Below are 9418 nucleotides of genomic sequence, written 5' to 3'. Positions count from 1 at the left end.
CAGTGTCTTTTCGATCTGCTAGTCCCACTAAGATGGGTAGCTATCTTAGAAACAAACAATCAAAGTAATTTGTGATTTCATTTATATGTGATAAATAAGAGAGAAGGAAAGGGGATCAACCTGGATCTTCTGCTTGCCTCCTTGCTTGATTTCTCTCTCGCTTGATAGAGCTTGCCACTCCTCTCCTAATTGTCCCGCTTCAGAGAATACCTGTAGAGTCAAAGTAACAAAGCGCCATCAAAGCATCTTGATCTATAATATCATAAACAATGGAGAATCAGAAATACATTGAGCATACAATTTCATTCACAAATAACAAGATTCACAAATACACGATTATATGGAGGAAAACTTAAAGAAATTTATTAATAGTAGAAGAGAATATTACAACACAGCTGTCTGATCCAGCATCATCCTACCAACATCAAAACCCTCTTCACCTCATGAAAAGCAAGATCACCCAACAATACAATGTCTCTTCTCACAAATAAACCAACAACACTTCCTTACAAATTACAAAATTCCAGCCTCTAGATCTCTCAGATGAGGGATCCATTTATAGATGTCTTGCAAGGGTGTGAGTCAGCTCTTGGTTTCTGATTAGTGTCATTCCACTGATAGTTCTTAGTTCCACTTAGAGATTTCATTGATCTCTTACTCATCCCTGGGGGAATTCGAAGAGGCAAGTGTCATGGGAGAAGTTTCTAGAAGATTCCATGAGCTTCCACTTAGCAAACTATCTCTTCCATTTGTCTATTCTCCCTCACTGCACCCTACAGAAGGCCTTTTCAGTATGCATTGCACCTAGCTAGTGTAGCATCCAGTATGCATCGCACCTTGACCATGGAGCAATCAGTATGGTCAAATTTTGGCCAGTTCTGAGTGGTTTCTCAGGTGGAATGTAATCAATTGACCATGATTCTTTAGGGTATGAAACAACACTTTTAGGGTTTAAAGAGCCCTTGGTTTATGGACATATGTGTTTGGGGTTGCAGTGCTCAAATATGTCTATAACATTTTCCCCCTAAAGCATGAGGTCGTAAATCTTTTGATGTCGGGTGAAATGCTTTATCATGAGGATCCGAGGTATTCGAACTAGAAGGTGAAAAGTACAAGATAAAATACAATACATCATGATCATAATATTTTATGATCTAGCTAAGGCAGGCATTCCCATGCTCAGCTTTATAAATTCATTTTCATGTACATAGGACAAACAATCGTCCGCTGTTGCAGACTGGTGATTCTTCACATAAAGAGTCATCTTCCCTGGCTTAGATGATTATCTGTGCAACTTCTGTGTACAATTGATGTCTTTATTTTCATGAATATATCGCAGCCCAGATGGATGAAACTAGATCCGGGGTCTTCAAACTAGTTCAATCTTTGCCTGATATACAAGTCAATCCATGTAACAAGATGTTCTGAAGTCGAACATGGAAAGACATTGCCTGATTACCAGCCAATAATGTAAGCTGTTAACAGGTGCGAGAGGAATCATCGATAATGATAATGACCCTCAAGGTACTACAGTACAATTCACATGGTGTGAATATATGGTTTGATGTCAAACACCACGCAAAATCTTTCGGTCGAAGGCCATTGATGTAAACTTATCGTCAGAAGTGAGAAACTTGCCATTAAGGCGTGCAAGCTTCAAAGTACTGAAAGAGTTGTTTCTAAGTCAACTTCTTGAATAATGAGCTGATGTCGACAAGAAGTGACTCACCATAGGAGAGCCTTAATGTATCCCACATCTACACCATAAAATGAAGAAAATGATTTTCTGGAGGTGAAAACGATCTGGTGATACAAGGTTCAGGAATGACAGTCATGAAAAACGAAGGGTGAAGGCATTACAGTGGATGAGGCGTTAGCTGGATGGCGAATTCTCTGAATGACTTGTCTTGAACATGTCAGTGAAACTGAGATGGATTTGGTAGCGTTAACCCCAAAAGATGGATGGTACAGAGGACCAATGGTGATATGACCGGTAAACAGAATAACTCAACCCAACTCAATCATGGTGATGGAGTGAAAGTGTCATGTTCAAGAGTGACGTGCTACCAATAAAATTATTCAAGTATTCTTGCCTTATTCCCTACTCATTGCTGACTAGTACCTCTTTATTTTTGTCAAGCTTGAGGAGGATAACATATGCTTGTTCTATAATTTGCCCTTTGGGCAACCCTGTCGCTATATTTTAGCGAGCCTAGTGACAATGAAACTCATTCTTGTCTTGATGGACAAGTTTGTCACTATCATTTTATCGAGTTTAACGAAAAAGATAACTTGGTCCTTTTCATGTTTAGAGAGCTTGAAAAGGGATGAAAAGGAAACTACAACAGTCATTTTTCGTAGCATAATCCCTTAAGTCCGAAAAATTATAAAATAATATGAAAGGGATGAATTTTCGATCGCTTTAGCGAGCTGAAAAAGACAAGGGCTCGATCTTTTTGTTTGATAATCCCTCAGTTCCAAAGAGATTAAAATATATAGGAGGGATGGTGCTTCCCCTTACTTTAACGAGCTGGAAAGGCCAATAGCTCGACAATCTTTTTATATTGAATGAGTCTAAAAAGAGTTTAAAAGAGACTCATTTTTTAGGAACGAGTGGTGCTTTCAGGTAGCAACTGGTTCTAGGTAAGTTTGGAACTTCTCAAAACATGGTAGTGTGGAGAGGGTGGCTAACAAGACCACTCGTTGCATTTATTCCTCAAAAGGGTAAACAATGAAGTGGAAGCGTATGATCGGCAAAAATAATCGAGGTGATAGTAGGAACACAACCAAGGCTCAAAAAGCTGATAGCAGGGCAATCACAAAGGTTATTTACTGTAGGTGGATTCATTTTTTAATGAGCTTGAACCAGGAGAAACTATGCTCATAGGCGGGTTTATTTTCTAACAATCTTGAACTTTGTAGAAACATTGCCCATGGGCGGGTTTATTTTTTTAACGAGCTTGAACCCTATGGAATCATTGCTCATTCCAGTCGTTTTAAAGATGTCTCTCATTGGTAGATTTATTTTTTAGTGAGCTTGAATTCTACGATAACATGTGCTCATTGCCTTTTTATGTAAGCTAGAAATGACCAAGCTACAAACTAACTACACTAAAGCTAAGGAACTACTGAGGTTAGGTAGGATGGTTTTGTCCTCTGCCGAGGCAAAACACTTCCTTTGCTTTGTCTGCTTGATGCAGAAAAAGTTGAATGGTGGATCAGACCAATCACCTAACCTAAGAAGTTGAACTAAAAGCTAAAAAGTTGAAAACGTTAAAAAACTAAAAAATTAAATTGGTCATTTTTCACTTGCATACAAAGGTTTGCATGCCCCCAGGTATTAAGAAAAGGAGAGTTTCCAGGTCACCATATCTAAGTCCCTACGATTAGGCAGGAATGCTTTTGTCAGCAATAGAAAAAAAAAATTCCTTGTCTTTGTCCATCGAAATAGACGAAGGTGAATGGTGTGAGCTTCCAATCACATAACATGTCAGGAAACTTATCTTTTCAGTTGGGTTTGCTTGCCGAGGCAGACCAGGGTGCATGCCCCCGAAGCTTTGTTACATTCAAGGGACTACTCGCGGTAATTAGGTGGATGAAATGAAGGTTGAAGAGACATTCTTGATGCAAAGAGACCATTTAGGGATGATGTTTGACTCGTAGCTATGTTTGAATCGGGAATGAAAGCTGGTCGATAAGTTGTACCATTTGGCCTTCATGCGGGAAGCACATCACTCGAAAGAGTGTGGAATCAATAGCTTCCATGCTATAAACATAGTCACGCCCAAGGAGTAGATTCATATCTAATGGCCCCTGGACTACCATCACATTCAAGTGAAAAATTTTCCTTTTCAAAGTTATTGGCAACTTCGGGAGGATCCCTAACGGTCGACTGGTTCGTCTGTTAAAGCCTGATAAATTTTGCATCTCAGGCAGAAGCGATGGCCAACCAAGTGCTTTCCAAGCAGTTGACAAAAGGATACTCAGTGAAGCCCCTTCATCTATAATAGTGCCAGAAACGACCATTTCGTAAACTTGTACTATGATCTGGAATGGTACATTAGATGGAAGGTGGGGTCTTTCTAGTTGATTCCGATCAAAGGAAATGACTAGCCTGCTTGGAGGAGGTACTGGATAAATGACTGGATGATCCTCATGAACTGGGGGGCTTTCCCCCTATTGTAAAGGAACAGGTGGATTGCTCCTAAGTTCATCACACTCTATATTGGCAAAAAGAATTTGAATGGTGTCATTCTCATTCTCTTTGGAAATTGTATCATCTGAAGGTGGACCTTCGGAAGGCAAGACTGGGACGAGTTCCATCTCGACCTGTTGAATTTGGTCTGGTATGGACTCAGAAGGTTCACTTTCAACATTAAGCATTTTGACCGACAATTGAGTTATGCCAGTTGAGTTTTCAACTAGTGATGAACTTGGTGAGAGTTTCTTGTATCCAGATGGAAGTCATTGCGGTGAAGCAGGACATTTATCCAAGACACTTTTGGCTTCATCTAAAAAATGACAACAATGAAGAGCATGATTATCTTCACATAACCTACATGGAAATTTGACCTTTCCTTTCTGTCCATTGACTTCATTTTCCCTAGTTGATGGTGTGTTGTCAACCTGATTGCTAGAGGTTGATAACACTAGACGGTGCAAACGGGGAGACAATTCTCTCAAGATCCGCGGAATGCAAGGAAAATCTCGATGCAGGTGGTCTCCCTTACAAATTATGCATGGAGATCTGTGTTTGGAAAGTTTGGTGCATGGATTTTCACCGAATGACGCATGGTTGCCCCCTTGCTTCTCTGACTTCTTCTTCTTCTCTTTGTTCCCTTTATTCTTCTTCTCAGCTACTTGGTTTTTAGTATCACTAGTTTCACCAAGCGAAGAGGAAGAAGGGGAGGGAGAAACAAGCGAAGTGGAAGGTGAAGGGAAAACTTCAGTATCATCTCGTTGTTGATTCAATTACTAAGGAATCACGATATTTTGAACGACAGAGGTTGAGAATAGCCATACCAGCAGGTCGATTGTGATTGCTGGAAGGGAAAATGTAGCCATATACGGAGCCCCAATATCTCCCCAAAAAGTGAAAAGACTAGGATTCCCCCCAAGAGGAGATCCTTGATTGGTGGACTCCATTATCTCGACCTAAGATCAACGAAGGAATAGGGATGTTACTCCGATTTAAATAAATTTTTATGACGCTTTGACATAAATTTTCTTTTTCAATTTTTAATAGTTAAGAAAAAGCTAAAGATGACTCTAGTCACCTTCGATTTTTAATGAGACTGAAGTGACAAGTGCTGAGATGGACCTTTTCTTTTAAGGAGTTGAAAAGGAACGAAAGTGACTACTCTAGAAATCTAGACAAAGGGATTACCAAACCAATCGCAAAACTGCAAAATACACCTTGGTGATAAATTAAAAAGAAATTACCAAGGACTTACGTACGAGAGTCAATCTTCCCAAATGCTGTGTTAAGTGCATTGAGATCATTAGGGCAGCAGACACGACTTCCTATGGATAAAGGATATCAGCCTATTGTGGTCTCCCAATATATACTCGACGATACAGGGAGCACAAGTCCGTACTGGCAATTGTCGTATAAAAGAGGAGGAATCACCCAAACTTCGATGAAAACGATAGTTACCAGGTTTTACGACGCCCGAACACATCTCTAGCCTAAACTTCTAGATGTGTTGTGTTAGGTTCCAAAGTGTTTTTATGTTCATTGAGATTTATTTTAGAGTTGATCTTGTTTAGAAGTTTGTCTTTCAAGGTTCACTGCATGATGTAGATGTAAAATTTCTAAATATGCAATCTAAAATGATAAACAGTTGTTTATTTTTATTTAGCAATGAAAATCCTAGCTACTAAGGAAAGAAGATTATAATTCTTTCTACAGAGAGCAAAGAGCACACACTAAATGCACTTTTCCTAAATCATTTTTGCACATAGTCTAAATGAAAATGCACATACATGTATTTTTTTTAGTTTCCTTAATGTGAGAATGCCAAAAGGGAAAAATAAGTATAGATATGAACTATTTTTCCTCAAAGCGACATTTCGATAATTCCTTTACAAGAAACAAAAGGAAGACTAAAATGACACTTTTTGATTTCGAAAAGAAAACTGCTTTTGAAACTTCAAATATTAACAATTCAAATCAAATACAATGAAAAAAGTAGAATTGACTATCTATAGGAGGAAGACTTTACGACACTCTTCTTCTTGACTCAAAATGATAATTACGACACTTTTTTGCATCAAAACGATAGTTCTCTTTAAGCTACTTTTTGACGAAGAAGGACTGTAAATGATTGACAAATACATAAAAGCATTTACAATCCTAATAAATGGAGGCTGAAACATGTAAAGGAAAGAGGCTTGAGCAATGAGATAGTAATCATAAGCAGCAACACAATCAAATAGAGCTGAAAACAAGGACAAAAAACCAAATTTCAAAGAGAGAAAGATCACTCAGTCATCGCACCTGTCCTTCAGAGAAACCGGGATGCATCTCACCTAGTACACATGGGAGGTGCAATGCATACTGGTTTTTAGTTACAGACAGTGCGATGGGCCAGGGAGTGAAACTGAGTTGGGTTTTTGGTCAAATTTGTAGCTAAGTTCAGGGATTTAGGCTGAGATATTATGAACAGTAAAGAACAAAGTACAGGGGTATGATCTTAGGAGGTTATTGATCTACCACAAGGGCGCTTAGAATGATTGTAAGTCAGATGTTCAATTCAAAAACCAACCTAGATATTGACTGAAGCAACATTCATCTACTTCATAATTTCATAGCAAATGTGGTTCGAAGGCTAGATGGCTAACTTCAGGCTCTGTCTGTAGTTTATAAAGCAAACAGCAATAACAAACGAACAAACTATTCAGTCCCCAGCGGGGTCACCATTTTTCTTTTGGGAAAACTAGTGTCTTTTCAATCTACTAGTCCCACTAAGACGGGTAGCTATCTTAGAAACAAAGAATCAAAGCAATTTGCGATTTCCTTTATATATGATAGATAAGAGAGAAGCAAAGGGGACCAACCTAGATATTCTGCTTGCCTCCTTGCTTGATTTCTCTCTCCCTTGATAGAGCTTGCCACTCCTCTCCTACTTGTCTCGCTTCAGAGAATACCTGTAGAGTCAAACTAACAAAGCACCATCAGAGCATCTCGATCTATAATATCATAAACAACGCAGAATCAGAAATACATTGACCATACAATTGCATTCACAAATAACAATATTCACAAATACACGATTATGGAGGAAAACTCAAAGAACTTTATTAATAGTAGAAGAGAAGATTATAACCCAGTTGTCTGATCCAGCATCATCCTCCCAGCATCAAAGCCCTCTTCACCTCATGAAAAGCAAGATCACTCAACAATACAAAGTCTCTTCTCATAGATAAACCAACAACACTTCCTCACAAATTACAAAATTCCAGCCTCTAGATCTCTCAGATGAGGGATCCATTTATAGATGTCTTGCAAGGGTGTGAGTTAGATGTGGGTTTTTGATTAGTTTCATTCCGCTGATAGTTCGTGGTTTCACTTGCATATTTCGTTGATCTCTTACTCATCCTTGGGTGAATTCGGAGAGGCAAGTGTCATGGGAGAAGTTTTGGAAGATTCCATGAGCTTCCACTTAGCAAACTGTCTCTACCATTTGTCTATTCTCGCTCATCGCACCCTATAGAAGGCCTTTTCAGTGTGCATTGCACCTTGACCATGGAGCAGTTAGTATGGTCCAGTTTTGGCCAATTCTGAGTGGTTTTTCAGGTGGAACTTCTAGGAAATGATGTAGTCAGTTGACCATGATCCTTTAGGGTATGAAAAAACACTTTTAGAGGTTAAAAATCCCTTGGCTTATGGACATATAAGTTTGGGGTTGTAGTGCCCAAATATGTCTATAACTATGTCAATAGTAGAGGGTTTAGGAAACATCAGAGTTTAGGGTTTAAGAATTCATGGAGTTACCATGTCTTTATAAGACAATTTGGGCTTTGTAGTGTTAGATGGAGCGAAGGACCAAATTGAGTTCCCAGGGTAAGAAGGTTTAGGATGGGCAAAAGTCTTCAATGCTATGGAGTCCTTCATAAAAAAATATAGTGAGAGCTTATATTGAATACCATGGACAAATGGAAGCAAAAGAAACAATTCTAACCAAATGTGTTAACCAATAAACAATAAAAATGAATGATATGGTTACTCCTATGGTAGCCGTAACCATTCAGAACACTAACTAATTCTTGATATCCTTTGTTTGCTAAACATAATAAATTAATAATATTTTCATATCTATGTGAATCCTATGAATAGGGATATTACCTTCTGCCCCTTTAAAAATAACATCATCATCGATATTCATTTTTTTTTGACATCATTACATATGAAGTATTTATATCCCACTAAAACTTTGTCTTTTCATTAGATTTCTTTTATTTCCCACAATATGATTTTTAGAAAATATTTCACTCACGATGTCTATCTCGAGTCGTGATAGACTAATGGGAAATCGACCAATAAATATGAATAATGGGAAATAAAATAAAATAATATATTAGCTTTCGATTTTTTTTTTTTAAATTAATCTACGCAATTGACCTTTATGCATGAGTGCAATAAGTCCACTCATGCATGGAGTCTAGTATTATGAAAATGCTTCCTAATGACACGTTTTATACACGCCTCAACGAACAATAATCGAAGATGCTTAAAGCCCTCTCATTACTAGATGTTGAGTTAGATATGTGTGCATCCCCTTCGGGAGGACACTCTAACGAAACATTTTAGGTCATACCTGGTATTGTAGCACTAAGTGATGCGACCTTCTTGCAGAGGCATCATATCCTATCTATATCATGAAAATATATAAAAAGAAAAAATACCTACTTTCTAAACCAATAAAATCTAAAAAGAAATACACATAATGTTATATTGTTTTAATTATTTAAACAAATAAAACTTAAATACTCATTTTTTAATTTAATAGCTTATTGAATTTACAAACAAAACCTAAATACTCATTCTTTAATTTAATAGCTTATTGAATTTACAAACAAAACAAGTAAAATGTTACAATAAAATTTTAAACACCACCCAAAAAAAAAATATTACAAGTTCCTTGAAATAATGGGATGAAGTATATATATATTCAGGTCCTTATCTATAATCATACTGATACTTACTTCCATATTATATATGTGTTTGTAAGATTCGTATTACTATACATTTTAAATTATAGCTATACATTTTAATTTATAACTATAATATAATTATAGATATATTTTTGGAGATTGATGTATTTTCAAATTTTATTTTTTTAATTGTTTATGGTTGGGTGTGTAGATATCTCTAGATGTTATGTTATCAATTTAATTTCCTGTTTTTCATGACTAT

The sequence above is a fragment of the Pinus tabuliformis genome, chromosome 7 (genome assembly GCF_031772625.1).
Source record: "Pinus tabuliformis cultivar Carrire ecotype Pingquan chromosome 7, CPIR1, whole genome shotgun sequence".
NCBI lineage: Eukaryota > Viridiplantae > Streptophyta > Pinopsida > Pinales > Pinaceae > Pinus > Pinus tabuliformis.
This window is presented reverse-complemented; position numbering follows the sequence as displayed.